General features: G+C 24.4%; 6 non-coding genes across 6 annotated transcripts; 2 read left to right on the forward strand and 4 right to left on the reverse strand.

The window, feature by feature from the left end:
- Positions 1-9,131: 9,131 nt before the first annotated feature.
- Positions 9,132-9,203, reverse strand: Trnae-uuc (transfer RNA glutamic acid (anticodon UUC)). Its single transcript has one exon. It is a non-coding gene; the product is annotated as a tRNA-Glu (tRNA).
- Positions 9,204-10,689: 1,486 nt separating this feature from the next.
- Trnak-uuu (transfer RNA lysine (anticodon UUU)) lies at positions 10,690-10,762 on the forward strand. The gene has a single exon. It is a non-coding gene; the product is annotated as a tRNA-Lys (tRNA).
- A 53-nt stretch (positions 10,763-10,815) lies between these two features.
- Trnastop-uca (transfer RNA opal suppressor (anticodon UCA)) lies at positions 10,816-10,902 on the reverse strand. Its single transcript has one exon. It is a non-coding gene; the product is annotated as a tRNA-Sec (tRNA).
- A 6,258-nt stretch (positions 10,903-17,160) lies between these two features.
- Trnak-uuu (transfer RNA lysine (anticodon UUU)) lies at positions 17,161-17,233 on the forward strand. Its single transcript has one exon. It is a non-coding gene; the product is annotated as a tRNA-Lys (tRNA).
- Positions 17,234-18,093: 860 nt separating this feature from the next.
- Positions 18,094-18,165, reverse strand: Trnah-gug (transfer RNA histidin (anticodon GUG)). Its single transcript has one exon. It is a non-coding gene; the product is annotated as a tRNA-His (tRNA).
- Positions 18,166-18,172: 7 nt separating this feature from the next.
- Trnam-cau (transfer RNA methionine (anticodon CAU)) lies at positions 18,173-18,244 on the reverse strand. Its single transcript has one exon. It is a non-coding gene; the product is annotated as a tRNA-Met (tRNA).
- Positions 18,245-18,268: the final 24 nt, after the last annotated feature.

Raw genomic sequence — 18,268 nt, forward strand, 5'->3', positions numbered from 1 at the left:
CAATATTTCATACTAATTTTTAGATCGAAACTTAATTAAAACTAAAGAAAGAATAGATTTATAATCTTTAAAGTGTTTTTTAAAACATTTTTACTTACGGATATTTAATTATTAACAAATTTTATCTTAATAAAATCAAATTTAAATTGTTAATTTTAATAAATTACTTGTTTAGTTATTACTTTGGTGTTTTTTTTTGTTCACCACTTATTGTTGTTTTATTAAAGCTTTCCTTACAGAAAGTAAGCACCTTAGTTTTAGAAATTTATTATAGTTTTAGTAGTTTTGAAATACTTTTTTGATCTATTTTTTGTATTATATGTTTAAAATATATTTATTTATAAAAAAGCTTGTAATCTTATTAAATTTAGTTTAAACGTATTTAGCTAAACTATGTTAAACAAAATGCACTTTGTAAATCTAATTTTTTAAGTTCATAGAGTCTAAATTTCCATCTTTTACATAATTTTTCTTTTTGGTAATACTTTAATAGTTTATGCGTTAGTGACACTTTCTAATCAATGTTAAACTTTTCAACTTAATCTAATTTTGTTGCTTTCTTACACTAAAAATTAACTTTTTTGTGTATAAAGCTTTTTAAATTGTTTTTATTATCCTTATACAGTAGTAAATAATAAATAATAAGCTTCACCACACGACCATCGACAACAGCATCCAAGACAAACTACGACTGGTTTCTTCCTTATTAAGACTCGTCAGGTTAGCATAGTGACGAGAAACCGCTGCTGAGATCTAGACCAAGTTGGCATAAGTGCATATGCACTAGGGTCTTTCTGTTATTCCGCCCTTTGATATTCGCTATTTTTTTTTTTGGTGAAAACACATAAACTAACAACACTAAAAATAGTTCCTTAGCTTTAAGCCTGTTAGAGCTATTTACTTTTGAAATTTTTACTTATAGTGAAAAAGACTATTTATCTGAAAATTTAATTTTTCTTACATTTTAAAAAAGATATTTACCTTGAACGTTTTTGAAATATCCCTTGCAATATTAAGTAAAATCTGTCGTGATAGAATTACACAAAATTATAATTAAAACTGATTTTCCATAGTTTTTTTTTAATTTTGTTATAACAGAGTTTTCTTAATATGGCATGAAACATTTCCGAAATTTTTGAGGTAGTTATCTTAAATGTCTTAGGAAAAAACAGATTTTTGGTTAAATAGTCTTTTTTCACTAAATTTAATATACCCATATTAAGTATTTTTTCAAAAGTAATAAGCTCTAACAGGCTTAAAGATAGTAAGCTTTTTTTGTTGTGATTCCCCTCCTACAAAAGAATTGGACTAAGCAAAGTTCCCTTTTGAAGGGCAACAGATGTACTCTAACATGCACTGAAGCTAGGGTTTATTGATAAATTTGTTTCTAAAATTAATCAATAATTTAAATTATTTTAACAACCTTTTTAGTCTAATTAACCATTAAGTTATCTTTTGTAATAAGTATTTTAAGTTTGATGATGTCAAAAAATTCAATGATAGGTTGTTAAGTTTTCTTCTGTAGCTATAATTTTTTATTTATTAACATAAAACTTATCTTAATCCATAAATGTTCAATAGTTAAGCAAAAAAGTCTTAAAGTATCAAAATTAACAGCAAACATTAATCTTTTTCAATTGACCTTTAGAATATAAAAAAAAAGCGAATTTGTTTTTATACACCTTTAAAATATTTTTTTCAAAAAGTTTAGAATACTTGTTAATGTCAATGATATGTTAAAAAAAAATATTTTTTTTATTTTATTTTACAAAAAAAACAATTTAAACATACAATGATGTTATAATACAAAACAGATATATAGTTTATTTCACCTTCAAAAGTTTCTGTTGTCTTTATTTATTTTGTTTTTATTTATTAAGTGTAGCTTAAAGAAAAAATAAACATGTAACTTCAAATAATACAGACTTAAATGTTTAAATCATAAAATTGTTTTATAAGCAACTGAAAAATTTTTGTTACAAAAGTATTTAAATAAACTGTTTGTTTTGACGATTAAGTATGTATACAACATTTTCTTTTATTTACATTTATCGAAAGAAAAATAAGGTTAGTTTTATTTTTGTTTAAAACTATTCAAGTTTTGTAATAACAAAGTTTTTTTTTGCTACTTCTATATGAAGCGCTTAACTAAAAGTAAAACTAAAATAAAAATAACACATTCTGACAAGCTTACTGACGTCACAAGGGTTTTAATAACATAAAAAATAATCAAATGTGAGTATATTAACAAATGTATTACCTTAACATTTTAATTTTTGAATTAAAAATATACAACTAAAGTTAATTTTTAAAGACACTGCAAAGTGCTTAAAAGTAAGTTCATCTGCTTATATAATATTTTAAGCTTATGGTAATTCAATATAAAAAAAATTATTTTCATTGATAATCTTTTAATTAGATTTTTACTAAAAACCAAAAGAAGTACTTTACAAAGTTGCATTAAGATGACATAAAATAATATAAATTAAAACTAACTAAGTTTTGTAGAGTCGACACAAATAAAATTTATGTTCATTCAGCATATAAATTAACAGCTAAAAATTTAACTAGCTGAATAATTCTTTAGGGCTAAGTGTCTAAAGTAAGAAATTATATAACTTCAATTATAAACAAAATATCAGTAAAGAGTGGTTTTAGCTGTAATTTTAGGGTTTGAATTAAAACTTTGCTTTATTATAATAGTAGTTTTGTTGAAAACTAATTTCTATTAAAAACTAACTTCATAACGAATTTAATTAAAAAAAAAAGAAAACGGTTTTAAGTTAATTTTCTTTTTAACTGTCATACTAATTAGTTTTATAAAGAACAATCTTACTAAAGTAAATTATGATAACTAAATAGTCTAAATAACTTCAATACTAAATTTAATTTTTTTAACCTGCTTTAAGCATCCAATAAGATGTTTAAAACTATAGAAATATTATAGGAAAATGCTTCAAGTTTAACTTTATTCTTTTATTAAATAATTTTTGTTAATTAAAGAAAGTGAAATGTGTATTAAATAAAATAATCATAAAGTTAAGATCTAAAACGTTAAACAAACTAGTGATTTGAAAAAAAAATCATTACGTCATAATTTAAATTGACAAAAACTAGCTCAATGATATATGTAATAATTAATTCAAAGTAGCTTTCTTAAATTCCCGTATTTTCTATATTAGAGTTTGTAGCTGTCTTTAGCAGACAATATTTTAGCTTAATCTAGAATTTTATTTGTTGTACTTATATTTAGCTTTTAATGTATTATACTCATTTTGGTTTTTGATTTGATCTTTGGTTAGTTATCTTTTTAGTAGGTGTAATAAAAAAGGTTACTATTAATAGTTAAATTAATTTTTGATTTTAAAACTAATTCAAAGTATAACATCTTTATCTAATTTGTTACTTAACTAAAAGTTGTTATCGCTAAACCAGACGCTAAAAATTTATTTAAAATGTATTGTGTTGCGTCAAGTTAAAAATAGTAATTTTGTTGTTCCTTATCGTTTTTTGAAAATTTTAAAACAAAATTTAGTTAAAAAGTAAAAAATAGATAACCCTGAAAATCTAAAGAATAAGAAAAATAATTGAGATGTAACTTTAACTGCTACTCAGTCACATTTTCCGATATTTGCGTTTAAAATAAATAGAGATAAGTAAAATAAAGAGTAAATTTAATTTTTTTTTGCAAATTTGTTTTGAAGACTATGGATTATTTTTTATAGTGATATTGATTATAATTAATTAGTTTCTATTTTTATTGTGCTATTTTTTTGATTTATTAATTTAAAATTTATCAAAAGAACAACCCTATAGTAAACAACTTATTCATTACATAAAATTTACAAAGTTATAATATTAAACAAATCAAATAGAACCTTAACCGAAAATTTCTTCGGGCATATCAATTTTTAAGTTAAATTTTTGATATGTTGCACTATATAGCAATACTAAACATAAAATGATTTTATTTAAACGGATTTAATCTATAATAAAATAAATTAGGTTTTTCTAATATTAGTTAAGCAAGATAAGTAAGAATGCGTTTTAGATATTATGAATTACAACCTAAGTTACATTACAAAACTATTTGCAATAATACACTAAAATGCGTTTAAAAATAATTTTAATTTAAATGCTTTACTGATGTCGTAATCCTCATCACAAACGCTAATTTATTTGCAATGAATTTACTAGAATGACTTTTGTTAGTGCATGTTGTGATTGTTAATTCTCTAACAGTTTATTAAATTTTAAAAGTCGTTAAAAGAACGGCTAATAAAGACAGTTTCTTTAAAATATTTCTAAATAATAACCGTCTTGTTTTATCGCTGTACTAAAAATATTTAACAAGAAGTTGAACTGAATTAGTTGCTAAAATACCTTGATATTAATAAAAATTGTTACTATGATTTTTTGCTGCTCTAATTACTAACACTAAGTAATGGCTTAGAATTTAATTTTTTTTATATATATCTAATATTTTCCTAAGTTTTTGTTATTTATGCACCAAAATGCAGTTTCTTTTAGGTCAACTTAGCAGCTCATTTCTGCATTATAATAAAAAACGAGCGACGTTGATGAAAGCAAATAATTAAAATTATCTAAAATGTTCCTGCATTTGTTAATTAGTATAAAAGTAGCTAAAAATCAATTAAATAGTATTGTTAATAATCTATCTTAGTAATTTTGCGATGTTAGACTATAGAAAAAATCAAAACAGCCAAATATATGTACAACATTTCACTAAATTTGTGAATTTAAAATGCAGTTTGTAACAAAATGTAAAGTGCGTTGGAAAACAATTCGTATTGGATTAAAATTATAATTAAAATTATAATTAAATCTAATTTACAATATAAACTAAAATTTACTATTAATATTTAGCATTATAAACAGTCTGACTATGTCATATCTATCCTTTGATTATTTACAATTAAACAATATTCATAAGTATTTTAGCTACAATTATTCATACTTGTAAATTAGCAAAATATCTTATTTTAAAGTTGTAAATTATTTTACACTAACGCTAACATAATTTTTTTTTATATCTTTTATAAATAAGTATTAATTCTAGCTGTGCTACAATTTTGTTGATTAAAAAAAGTAAACTAGTTGAATACAAGAGATTAAAATAAAGCTAAAATTCTTTATTAATCATATAGCCATCTATAGGGATATGCCAATAATATTTAATCGAATAATTAAAAATTAATCTGTACCTGAAAAAGCTGTAGCTAAAAGAATAAACTTTTGCACTTGAAGCTGTTATAAATCATATGGTATTAAAAAGAAGTTTTAGCAATAACTACAGAGTTTAAATTAAATTTTGATTTTATATTACAGTGATTTTGTTCAAAACCTTAGCTGAGTTATATTTTAAATATTTATTGTAAAAGGCAATGTAAATTCACTTTTACTACATGATAATAAGAGTTATAAATTTGTCTTTTTTAAACTGATTTCAAACTTAAATATAGAATGTATTGTAAACTAAGTTTTAACGAGATAAGTTAATCAGTATAAGTTAAAATGCGTTAAAAAATATTTAGCATTATAAAATAAACTACACTATTTGCAATATAAACTAAAATGCGATATAAAAATAGTTCGCATTCTAAATGTATTACTGACGTCATTATTTTCACCACAAACGCTCAATTATTTCAAATGGATATTTTTAGAGTATATTTAAAACTGATATGTTTTTATTACCATTTTTCTCTTATTTTGTTAAATTTTAAAAGCCGTTTATAATTCGGCTAATCAAGATTTTTGTAAATCAAAAGTGAAAACCAAAACGTTTTATCGCTCTACTTAAAATATTACTTGAATAGTCAAACTGAATTGGTTGTTAGAATATCCTGATATCAGAAAAAAATTTATAATTAAATATTTATTGCTCTAACTAGTAACAAAAAATAATAATACAGAAACAAAGTTTCTATCGTGTATTTTTAATATTAGCTTAGTTTTTTTGTAAATAATGCAACAATATTTTTTTACGGTCAACCAAGCAACGCAGTTCTACAAAAAAAAAAAAAGCGACGTTAAAGACGTCATAAAAAAGATAAAATAAAGTTATCTTTATTATATATTAGTTATCTAAAATATTCTTGTGTCTATAATAGTATTCAGATAATATATATAATATGTCATGAAAATTTCTAATTGGATAATTACAAAATGATTAAACACATAAGTGAGCTACGATTTTAGTAAAAATAAAAATAAGACGTTCTGAGACCAAACACTAAATTTGTTTCGCTGCTTTACATTGTACCTAAAGATAAAACCTGAAGATGAAGTATAAAATATGGTAGTTCCAAATTAACGTTTGGTATCTGAACCTCATAAAATATTAATGGTATTTAATAGAGCAAAAAAAGAAAAAAAATCTATAAATGGTACATAACTTAAAACTATTGTAGCTTTTGCTGCTTAACATTCCCTCTATAATTACATCTCTGTTTATCTCGGTTTTAACTTAAAGTTTTAAGCTTAACTAAACTTTGTTTAGATAAACGGTAGAAATTAAAATAGAAAAGTAAGTTAATTTTCATTAAAATTTTAAGTTTTTTATTTGTTAAATCTTTAAGTACAGCGTAGCAATTAATTATAAAATTGTTTTTTATGCTTTTACTTTAATTTTTGATACTTATGTTTTAAAAATATTTTTACACTAATAGTTTTGTTTCTATTATTTTTCCAATAATAATAACTTTAGTTAAAAAATAAAACTAAAGTTCAACCTGTAAAATATTTGATATTAAAGAGTAAACTCTTTAGATTAAGTGAATTTGTAATGTAATTTCTGTTTGAAATTTTCTTTTTATTTGAGAATTTATTAAACTTTGAACACTTATCATATGAAAGTACTTGAAAATACTATTATATATCAAATACTTTGTTTAGTTTTTTATTTTGTTTCAAAATAAATTTAATGCTCTGATAAATAAAAAAAACATAAGTTTCAGGGATTTTTATAACTTATGAAAATTTTTAAAATGAAAATATTCGTGGATCGAAAATGAAGTTTTTATTTTTCCTATATAACTGAAATATCTATATTGAGTTTTTGAATATCTGAAAATTTTCTTGAGACTTATTTTTATCATTTATTCAATTTAAATCAGGTAGTACCTAAATTAAATTTGAAGACTTTATTTTGCTGACCAAATTTCTATTTTTTGGAATACCCCTTTTTCAGCCTAATTTTCCTGATGAACCACAGTTCCCTAATCCCTTTGCATTAAAACAGTAGAAATATTTAAAAATGATTTATAAATTACCGAAAATTTCCTGCTTCATGTACAAGTTTTTTTTTACTTACACTGATTATTTATGTTAAGTAAAGGATATCGATAAAATCTAAGCAGTTAGCAGTTAGTTAAAATTATGATAGCTTATTGTTAAGTATACATTGAAATAAATAAATGTGACGTCATAGTCTAAACTAAGAATAAGTAGCTTGAAATTATTTTATAAATTTAAGTACCTATCTAATTATACGCCTTAAATAAATTTAAGAAAGTTTGTAACTGTCTATGGCAGACAGTAAATTATTTCATTGGAAGTTTTCTTTGAACGAAGTTGTTTCGATTTTAAATGTTTTATAAGTTAAATTATAAAATTGATAGTTACTTTATATTACATAAAGTTTTTATTAAATTTAGAGGAGAAAAAATAACACCATCTAAAATTTGTATTTAGTACAAAATAAAACCCTATAACATAATGAAATATATGCAAATATCAACTGAAAAGTTTTTTGAAATACCGCCAGAATTTTATGATCTTGATGGTTCGACAGTTTGTTAAAATGCAGTAAAGTATCTTTTATATAAGTAATATTTTGAATATGTTATATTTTTTTTATGTTGTAAGTTTAGCATAACTATAAAATAAATCAAACTGTACTAAAATCAATTTGATACCAATTAAAAATATTAAACTTTCGTAATTGATGCTTAGATAGGATATTTTGAAATTATCGTGTGCTATTGATACTTTTAGAATAATTATAAAATAATACTATTTGTTTAATTAAATGTTTATTTTAAAAGTAAACTTCTTTTGGTCAACTAAAACAGGAATTGGCAGGCATTTGATAATTAGCGAAAATTCAGGAAATAGAAATACTCGTTGGCTGCAATCGAAAAATTTACTTTTAATAACATAACCGAAAATTTTTTAGAAATATAATAATCATTTTAAATTGTACTTGTGACCATAGTAAACATATGTGACGTCATATTTGAACTACTAAAACTAGCTGAAGATTATAAAATAAGTTAAAGAAGCATATTTGATACTATTGTAGGAAACATAATACATTTTGAAAATTAATATTATTGCAAAATTAAAATATTTAAAAAGTAAATCTAATAAATAGATGTATGCTTAAGTTTTTAACATGTCTGATTTATTGATATTTTATAAAACTGTAGAGTAAAATAATACTTGTCGCTTACCAAGCAAAATTCAAATTATGTTTTTTAAATGCAAGTTAATAAAAATTTAGTTACTAAATAAGCTCAACTTGTTTTATATATTTCCAATGGTTTTAATAGTACCAAAACTACTTGAAAGCTTAGCTTTGGCTCATTCAGAAATAAATTAAAGTTTAAAAGCAGTATTTGTTCTTTATTCGTAATCAAAAAATATATAAGTTATAACAAAGCTCCTAATTCCACAATTGAATTAAGTTTAAAAATTTACATGAATATGTGAAGTATATAATGTAAAAATATTTATTTAATGATATATATATATATATATATAGATTATATTAATACAAAAGTATTTGTTGAAGTTTTAAATATTTTGCTTTTAGAAAGTATTTAAACATAAACTGATCCATATCAAATAAATATAATATATTATATACTGCAATATTTATAAAAATAGTTATATATAAATGCTTGCAATCAAGCATGTACTGTACACTTGAAAAGTTTTTTTATTTGTAACCATTTCAATTGTAAAAGAATTGGTTAATAAGCTGTGTTTAATTACAAACAAGTTTAGCATAGTGTTTCAAATAGTTTTAAAAAGCTCTGTTTACATTAGTTAAAAATAAAATGTTTTTACAATTAAAACATATTAACTTTTAAATTTCAAAAATTTTCCTTCACCGGGAATCGAATCCGGGCCGCCTGGGTGAAAGCCAGGAATCCTAACCACTAGACCATGTAGGACGATGAAGAAGTTTATAAGTATTCATATATAAAAGCTTTAAACACAAACTACATGCCGAGCTAATTTATTTCAATTAAATGTTGCAACACCTTCCAACTTACATAGTTGATTAAAGTATTATAAGTTTATATAGCGCACATTATTCTTTCTTGCACTGTCCTACATGGTCTAGTGCAGGGTTTCCCAAAGTGGGCCAAGTGGCCCCCTAGGGGGCCATGACAGATACTCAGGGGGCCATGAGCAGCAAAGGGGGAAGAGGGGGGGCCATGAGCAGTAAAGGAGCCACAGGGGACCATGAGGCCATAACTTGAAACTTACACTAGATATCTTGAGTTGCAGATGAAGAGCAAAAAAAAAAAAAGGTCTGACATGTATTTTATGGCTGTTTAGAAACTTACACTAGATACTCTCTTGAGTTTCAGATGAAGAGAAAAAAAAAAAGGTCTTATGTGTATTTTATCGTAGTTTATGAGTAATCTATATGTTGAAGGGGGCCATTACTTTTTCAAACTCTTTAAAGGGGGCCATTAGCAAAATTTTAGTCTAGTGGTTAGGATTCCTGGCTTTCACCCAGGCGGCCCGGGTTCGATTCCCGGTGTAAGAACATTTTGATAAATATTTTTGACTAAAGTACATTTCTTAGTATAAGTTTAGTAGCAGTATTTGCTTTTCAAGCTTACTTTATTTATAACTTTTAAAAGTAAAAGCAAGTTTTTACAGCTTTAATAAATTTTTTTGTTTTAAAATATTTTAAAGTACTATCAATATTTTTTTTATTTCTATATTTATTTTTAACTTAAACTTACCAAGTTTTCTAGCACTAAACAATGAACTTGATTAAAAAAATAGTCTGTAATCCATTTTTTCAATCTATAGCAGCTTTGAAAAAAGCAATATTCTTTACAAAATTTAATTAGGGAAACTTTAAATCTAATTTAGTTTTTTTGTTAACGTTTCTTCTTTATAGCTATTAACTATTAAACTTTTTTTTTAAATAAGATAAATTATAACATGTTTATATCATGACATTATAACAGAATTTTCAAACAAACCTTATTAAGTTTAAATAAACATATTTAATATTTCTATTGGATTTCGGTTAAGAAAACTTTTAACTCGTACATAACAAACAATTTATTTTAGTAAAAGCTTAAAAAAAATTCTTAATAATAGGTTTAACTTTTTTTCAATAAAAGCTTATACAATTTATATGTTGTTTTGCTGATTTAATATTATTTAAAATTTATCATTGAAAAGCTTTACTTTGCGTTGTTAAACATAGGAGCTATGGAAAAAATCTAAAGCTTGTACGCGTAACGCCAACTTCAAAATTGAGTTAAGATTACAATACATGCCCTTACTTTAGCAATCAGCAGTCAAAGCTTAAATCAAAGCTTTTAGTCAAAGCTAATCAAAGCTTTAATTTTTACGTCACATAATGTAAAGCTTGCCTTTATAAACGCTGCAAATCAATCTCACTCGTGAGCCTGGCTAGCTCAGTCGGTAGAGCGTTGGACTTTTAATCCAACGGTCAGGGGTTCAAGTCCCCTGTCAGGTTTCTTTTACAAAAAATTTTTTTTTGATTAATTATTAAAATTTCATAAAAATGATCGCCTGAAAGGTGGAATCGAACCACTCTGACGTTAATCAGCTACGGGTTTGAAGCCCGCACACCAGACCACTGAAGCTTGTTCAGGCGACAGGTTGAATGACAAACTTGATATTTATACGCGTCGGTTCGCTTGCATGCGAGCGTTTGTTGGTTACGTCATGAAACGAGAGAAGCTTGTTTGGTAGGGCTAGAAAATTTGAGAGAGTAGCTTTAGTGCAGTGATTTAGCTGCATTCACTTAGCTTTGCAAGCATTCCATTTCTGCTTAGCACAGCATTTTTATTTGTTGGCTTATGCAAGTGTTTATCAGTAAATCTAGAACTAAGTGTTGTTGTTCGTTTTTATTCATGCTTGCAAGAAAAACTCAAATCTGGGTGTAAAATTATTACAGTCTTTATTTTATACCAGTTAATTATTTATTAAGTGTTGTTACTTATACATGAAATTTGTTTTTAGATAACTAAAAAAGGCGTTAAATTTTATTTAGTGTTTCAACAAAGTTGTTTACCAGTGTATGTTTTCTATTTATAAACATATAAAATTTACTGTACATACTTGTACAGAAACAAAAATAAGCCGACAAAGCAATAATAAAAAAATTGTAAAATAATTACTAAAATATAAGTTTATAAATAATTTTAACATTTATATACCTATCTAGCATATCACTTTTTATTTAGAATATGCAGTTATCAGTATTTAGTTATGATAAATATTATAAAAAAAATTATCAGTGAATTTGTTAGTGAATTTTGTTAAAAAAATTAATTTGTTCTAAAAACTTGTTTTGCTATTACCGTGAACTGGTTTTAGTTAACTTTTTATTTGTAGATACACATACTTTTATTCATATACTAGTAAAAAGCAACTTTTTTTTGTTCAAAACTAAAAATAAAAGGTTCTCATAAATTGTTGTTCTGCTTCAACCCTTATTATTAAAACTGAATTAACATAAATATTTATAATTTTTTTATTTCATTATGACAACATAAGACAAGGCACTTGTCAAAAATAGTTATGAAAAAAAACTGTGATTTCTCTAATTTCATTTGTTAAAACAGTTTTAGTTAAAAAAAATATATATTGTGTCATTTACCATAAAAGATTGTACCAAATGCATAAAATTTTAATGAAAATATTATTTTGTATAGACAAATATACTTATGCAAAAACTTGTTTGTTTATATTTAGCCTATTTTTAAATAATAGTTTAAAGCTTTCAAAAACTAATGATCATATAGATTACAAGTAATAATAGCTTAATATACTTAAGCAACAAGTAAGAACATAAGTACAGCTTGCTTGCCTACTTTATGTTGTTTAGCTAAAAGTTCTTAAAATGTTATACCAAAAAGTTTAATACTTACGATAATTTCTCAGTAGTAGTGATCGAATTCACTTGCTCTTATGCCACCTGGCTAATAAAATTATAAATATAAGATGTACAAACAGTTTCAAAATATAAAATACTAAACTGTTTTTATTAACAATTAAATTGATTTAAACAAAATAGGAAGTAATGGTTGATTTTACTTCCTTTTATTGTGCCACTCAGCAACTAAATACGAATATTTAGTATGAATATTAAATATTATAAATTTAGCAACTAAATATAAACATAGCAACTAATAATATAGTTAATTTATTTACAACAGAGGACGAAGTAGTAGTCGAGTTTGCCTGTCTTCTCTTATGCCATCTAGCGTATACTATAACATACCATAAAACTAAATAAACAATATTAATATAACTGATTTTGAAATATTACTTCTACAACTTCTCACATACCACTCAACCATTTACTATAGAATTACTATCAATTAAATAAAAATAATATAGTTTATAATTTTTTTTTACTAAAGCAACAGAAGACAAAGAAGCAGTCGAGTTCGCTTGTTTATTATTATTATTATTATTACTATTATTATTATTATTATTATTATTATTATTATTATTATTATTATTATTATTATTATTATTATTATTATTATTATTATTATTATTATTATTATTATTATTATTATTATTATTATTATTATTATTATTATTATTATTATTGTGCCATCTAGCTTATAAAGTAATAAATTATTTACTACAATTTTTAATAAACTTACAGAGGATGAAGTAGTAGTGGAATTCGCGTGTCTTCTCTTGTGCCACCTTGCGGACGATTTCACGCACAAATTCGTCATTTGCGACGGTGGCGCCATCGAGCAGCTCGTCTATTTGGCCCAATCAAGTCAAGATGCAGATGTTCAGCATAACTCGCTGTTGTGTTTGAACAAAATAGTTGAAGTTGGTTATTATTTATAATAATTATATAATGTTTTACATATACTATTATTATTTGTTCAACATAACTCGTTGTTGTGTTTGAATAAATTAGTTAAGGTTTGTTAATAACAATACTGTTTTTTTTTTAATATCATTTATATCTATTCCTTCAAAACTTTATTATGCAAACTAAGTTTCGGTCAAAAACCTCGTTAATGCTTAAATTATAAATCTAAAAAGTAAAAGTAACAGTCATGGAAAATAGTATTTAAACATTTAAATAAGAAAAAAAAACATACAAACAAAACTAATTAAATTTGAAACTTAAAGTGAGTTTATGTTAAAGTTTAAATTTTAGTTAAGTTTCGAAATTAACATACTAATAATATTAAGAGGAAGAACCCATATATTTTTTTCTTCTAGTGAGTTTTAAAAATAAACATTGCTTAATAATATTATATCATTTATATTGGTATTATTATTCTATCGCTTTTATTTCTCGCTCAATCCTAATTAATAACTTTACTTTGCTACGTAAAACTGTCGTTAAATTACTTATATACATTTTGCTTGCTTAATGTAAAAAAAAAACGATATTATCAGCATTTTTTGTTCTACTCTGCGTTTACCTTTGGCTATGACCAGTGGCGTAGCGTGGTATTTTGGTCAGGGGGTGCGCAAACTTTTTTCTCAAAAAATTCCCTTTTGTAACTAGCTATGGAAAGATCTTTTAATAAGTAATATAATTGAAATAAATTCGTTAAGTAAAATAAGTTCGAAGTAACTGTGTTACTTTAAAGTTTTTAAGTTAAAAGTAAACTTTTTAAATTTAATTTATCTGATTATATTTGTTTGAAATAAAAATCACAAACAAAGTTTATTTCTCATAGGGTGTCACGCTTTTTTTGTATGTTTACAAAAGTAAAGATCAGAAAACTAGCAGTAGTCTAAACATTTATTGTAGCATAAAAAAAAACTTGTAAAATTGTTTAATTTTCTTATAAGCGTGACGCATTTTTGTAAATTTTTTGTAGAAAAATCTGCCATAAGGTTAAACTACAGCGGTGCATTACATTAATTGCGTGCTTTTTGAGTGTAAATTCTTATGAAGTTCATGAAGTTTAAAATTTTTCCTTATGGAGTTTTAATCAACATCGGTGCGCATTTTCGCTTGCGCACCGAATCAGTATACTGAGTAATTTCCCTAACTTGTCACTAATTGGTATTCAATATTTCGTTTAACTTTTCGAACACTAGATAAATATAGTTGAAAAAAGACAAATTAAGCATAAAAAATAAACAATAAAGGATAAAGGTATTACGATCTATTTTTTCTTTCTTTCTTTGGGTGGCACACATGCGCCAGTGTCCCTCCCCATGCTACGCCCCTGGCTATGACGTAATAACTGCATTAAAAAGTTTTATTGTATTATAAAAACTGCATAAACTTCAAAAAATTAACTAAAAACTATTTTGACTATGTAATTCAAATAATCTCTCTAACTATTATAACCATACAGTTTACAATAATACAGTTTTCAACTAGAAAATTAATACAAATCGTTATATGCTACAGGATTTCGAAAGCAGAATGAAAGTAAGAGATGCGGGCATAATAACAAGTTTGATGGAAAGAGTCAATTCCGAATACCCGACTATACAGATGGTCGCTTTGAGCACATTGGCTGTACTATTGCAAGACGGTTAGTAGTTAATTGAATTTAAATTAGTGCATGAATAGTTGTTGAATATAATATATTGGCTGTACTGCTACAGGTTGGTTTGTTGATTGTTTGAATTATTTATATCAGCTGTATTTTCAAAAGATGGTTAGTAAAATTTATAAACCAAGTTGAATGTATTGTTAGGATAAAGTTAAACTTAATATATTTATTGTACTGTTACAAGTTTGTTTGTTTTTATTGCAAGCTTAATTTACTACTTACTGGCTGTGCGACTTTAAGATGATTAGAAAAACAGCTCATTCAGTATATCGACTGTATAACTAGAAGATGGTTGTTTTTAAATAAAGTTTAATACACTGGCTGTACTTCAACAAGATGGTAAGATAACCATGTGTTAAGTTGACTATACTACAACAAGGCAAAAGTTTACTAATAAATAGGTGTACTATTAAAGGACTTTTGCAAAAAATTTATGATTCAATACGTTTATGTTTAAATGACTAAAAAATTAAAAATGTAACCTATATTTTCACAAAATGATTAAAAATAAGATGAGTTTATACTTTTGTTTTTAAAAGTTAACTTAAAATGAAAGTTTTTAAACATACAAAAGTTTTAAAAAATAGCTCCAAAGCGTCGAAGATAAATTTTAAAGTCAGCTATTTTATTACAAAAATAGTATAATGTTTTGTTTTTATTTTCTAGATGTGTTGAAACATTCGATTAAAACGAAATACATTAGTTAGAGTATTACAAGAAATTTGATAAAGTAAAAAAGTTAGAAAGTTAAACAGTAATTTAAAGATGTTAATTGTGATTCTAAAACTTGTTAGAAAATAAATAAAGATAATTTAACGCGTTGTATATACTAACATCCCCAAAGTTTGCAGTAATGTATATAAAACTGCTTCATTTTTTGCTGTAAATTTGTTATTAATGAAAACAAGTTACAGATAATTTGTAACTTCATTTTCACTCTGTTTTTATAATATTTCTCAATTTAGCATTTATAACATTATATCAATATAAAGAAATAAATAATAACAAGAGTTTAAAGTAAGTTCATGTTAAGTTTTAGTGTGCATAGAAAAGTTATAGTGTGCTCAATTCTTAAAATATGGAAAAATTATATATGCCACTAAAAGTGGTAAAATTTATGATATATAAATATGTTATAGAGCTAAATCATTGAAAAATATTTTAAAAGTATATTATAATTATAATATATTAGTTTTACTGTTTCTAGAAAGTAGTATGTTTGTTTAATGAAGTAGGTGTTAGAAAATTGTAATATGTCAATTATATTGCCGAATATGGTTAAAAAGTATAAATGATTTTTGTTATTTTAGTTCAATTAAAATAAAAAATTATGAACAATTAAGTTGTAAAAACAAAAGTCTTCTTTAAAAAATGTTGATTTTTTTTTGTTATATCCAAATAACTAAAATTAATACTGAAAGAATTGGATGATCACTTTAACATAGTTTCTATTTCTTGATTATAAATACATGAATGTAATGCTAGTTTTATTAAGAAAAAACATTTGCTTACTAAAAATAGAAATAAGAGTTTACAAACTGTAAATTAGTTTACAAAGTGATTGAATTTTTGTATGCAAGCTTTTGAAAAATTGATGCAACAAGTAAACTTATTGCTCTAGATTTTTAAAATTATTGTATTTATTGGTAACACAAAAAAAATTGGAGCAAAAATATAATATTTGACAAAGTTAAAAATTGTAACTTATATTGTTCTATGGTATGTAAAGTATTGAGTTAAAGTATGATAAACTAGTTTGAAATTTGAAATGATAAAAGCTGAAAAAACTTTTAGCAATAATTAGTTTGGAATATTAAAAGTGTTTTTTCATGTGTATGCTTTTATTAAATACTTTTATAAGCAAAAAAACTTTAAAAATCTATTTCATAGAAAAAAAATATTCAGTTTAAATTGTAGCTATTGCAATTTAATTAAGTTTACCATAAAAAATTGCCATATTTTACAATATTTTCCAAACAAATCTAAAACAGGTTTAAGAATATTGATGTGTAAATTACTATGATTCATTAATGTTCATAAGTTCTAATTAAATTAAGTATCAATTAGGCAAGGTTTAATCTTGCTATAACTGAGTATGAAATTTTAAATTTGTATCTCAAAAACTTTTGATTTAGTTTATAAACCGTTTAACAACTATTAAAAAACAAGTGAACTTTAAAAATTTACATACCTGAATTCATGAAATTTTTACTGGTACTTAAAAACGATGATAAAATTAAGCATTCATTTCAAGCTGTGTTTGTTTTAGAACATACTAGAAATTGAAACCCACTTTAATACCGCAAATGTAGGTTTATAAACACTAAAAATCTTATTCTATCCGTGAGCCTGGCTAGCTCAGTCGGTAGAGCGTTGGACTTTTAATCCAACAGTCAGGGGTTCAAGTCCCCTGTCAGGCTCCTTTTTTATTATAAAATTTTCATTTAATAGTTTATTTAACAAGTTTATAAATATAATATTAAAAATTTTCATAACAAGCTAAACTAATACTTCAAATTTGTATTGGTTTAGTGATTTTAAAAGTTATTTAGATTTAAAATTGGGGTACTTAACTATACTCTTTCTATTAGTTTTTGAATGCATTTAAAACCGCTAAGTTAGCGGTGCAAATTATCGGTAGAGGGGTTTGAACTACTAGTTTAAAAGGTAATTTTAAAATATTATAAAAGAAAGATGTAAAATAAACTACATAGTTTTTGTTATTACGTCACTACTAAACATTTTTTTGAGAAAATTACAACAATTCTTATACTTTTAGTTATATAGAACAGGTTTGGCAGCCTTTTATAATTTTTCAAAAAAAATGTTTGTTTTCGGGCTACATAAACACTGTACTAAGCAATATTAAAATAGTTTAAACCAGAAATGTGATAAAATATATATTAATGATTTAGCATTTCCATGGTTAACAGTTTGTTTATACAAAAATTTTAATCAAAGTAATAAGCTTCTACAAATATTCAAACAAAAACCTCATAGTAGTACTTGTTTATATAAATTTTATAAAGATTAGTATCAAAAAACCATATAACTTAAAAGAAGTGCTGTAACCAGGAATCGGGCCACTAGTTATACAAAACTTTACATGATTATTACTTCAAAGCCAAGTTACAATTTTTTTTAGTCACATTCAATAATTAGTTAACAAAATTTGTAACCTGAAGTTAAACCACTTACAAAGTATGCGAACAATAAAAAAACACAAATCAACAAATATAAAGAAATTTATTTAAGTAGCATACTTAAGTAATAAAAAATGTGCTGTAACCAGGATTCGAACCTGGGTTGTCACGGCCACAACGTGAAGTACTAACCACTATACGATTACAGCGAGAAAGTAGCAGAGGATGGTTTCGATCCATCGACCTCTGGGTTATGGGCCCAGCACGCTTCCGCTGCGCCACTCTGCTGTTTGTAAATCTCGCTATTAGCGT

This window comes from Thalia democratica, chromosome 2 (assembly GCF_965202585.1).
Source record: "Thalia democratica chromosome 2, ktThaDemo2.hap1.1, whole genome shotgun sequence".
Taxonomy (NCBI): Eukaryota; Metazoa; Chordata; class Thaliacea; order Salpida; family Salpidae; genus Thalia; species Thalia democratica.